At 39.8% G+C, this 1255-nt stretch overlaps 1 pseudogene; it reads right to left on the bottom strand.

Annotated features, from left to right (window-relative positions):
• Positions 1-260: 260 nt before the first annotated feature.
• On the bottom strand, positions 261-995 carry LOC100683468 (annotated as a pseudogene).
• Between the last annotated feature and the right edge of the window lie 260 nt (positions 996-1255).

Here is a 1255-nt window from a genome sequence, read left to right on the forward strand (position 1 = left end):
GAACCAGCAATGTTTTAACCAAGAGTACAACAACAGCAACTATACAAAATCATTTGTTTTGCAATTTACTTAGTCCCATATTACTATTTTTGTTTAGTCTGAATGCAGCTTAGTTAGGTTTTTTTGTTGTTGTTGTTGTTGTTGTTGTTGTTGTTGTTTTTAGCAACAACAAATTTAGTTTTGGAAATTCGTAACTAGTTCAGTTTTAGGATTTTTTTTGACTGTCCTAAATTGTTTATTAGGTAAGAATTTTACAACCATTACTTATATTCGTGGTAACAGTGGAACTGGAGAGTATTGCGTCTTCCTCATGCTCCACAAAGAGAACCACCAATAGTGTGGTGGAACTTGTGACCCTTTCCAAGGCAACGGCTCTTGCAGCCTGCAGAGGTCAGCCCTTGCATCTCCCTGTGCTTGTGGACTGGTTTGGTGATCCACTGGGTGTCAGGATTTCTTCTGATAGTTTTATGGTATGGATCAATGAGGATAGCCTCAAAGAATATGTACGTGGAATCTTTGCCAACCCAATAAGAATTCAAGACTCTCAGAACCCCACAGTGGCATCCAGTTGGCTCCTCTGCAACAGACTGAAGGCCTTGGGCAAACTTTAGCTGGTTAACACCATGATGGACAGGCCATAGGTAGCACCCTTAGGAACTGGGTGTTTGTGGCCATGACGACACACACAAATCTGATATATGACTTAATCTTTCTTGGCCTTGTACCCCAGTCTGCAAGATTAATGGGCCTGGTTGGGCGGGGGCCTTGGGGAGCGCAGAGAGCTGGTGGTACTGCCAACAGCGCACCCTGAGAAGAAAGCGCATGACGTTCTTCCTCCACAGCTCCTGGATGTACTTGTACGCGCCCAGCTTGGCCTACCTTTGAGCTGATGGCTGCCACTAGACGGAAAGGAAAGAGACTTTCTCCCCAGTTTGAATACCTACCTGTATTTGTCCTAAAGATCTTTTATGAATCTTCTTGAAGATAAAATTCATTTTGCAAGAGAATAAGAACAATTATAAATGACAAAAACTTAGAAATGGACATGGTTAATAATCATGATGCAATTGACAAGGAAATTCAAGCTATTTGTGACACATAACATTCCAATGATCAAAATATCAAGTGATGACATTATATGAAAACATATTAAAACTTTAGGAATTGCAAAAAAAAAAAAAAAAAAAGGAATTGCATATCATCTCTAGAATAGTTATAGTATTCATCTAAATGTAACCTAAGGCTTAGCATTTAC

The sequence above is a fragment of the Canis lupus genome, chromosome 17 (assembly GCF_011100685.1).
Source record: "Canis lupus familiaris isolate Mischka breed German Shepherd chromosome 17, alternate assembly UU_Cfam_GSD_1.0, whole genome shotgun sequence".
Lineage (NCBI taxonomy): Eukaryota > Metazoa > Chordata > Mammalia > Carnivora > Canidae > Canis > Canis lupus.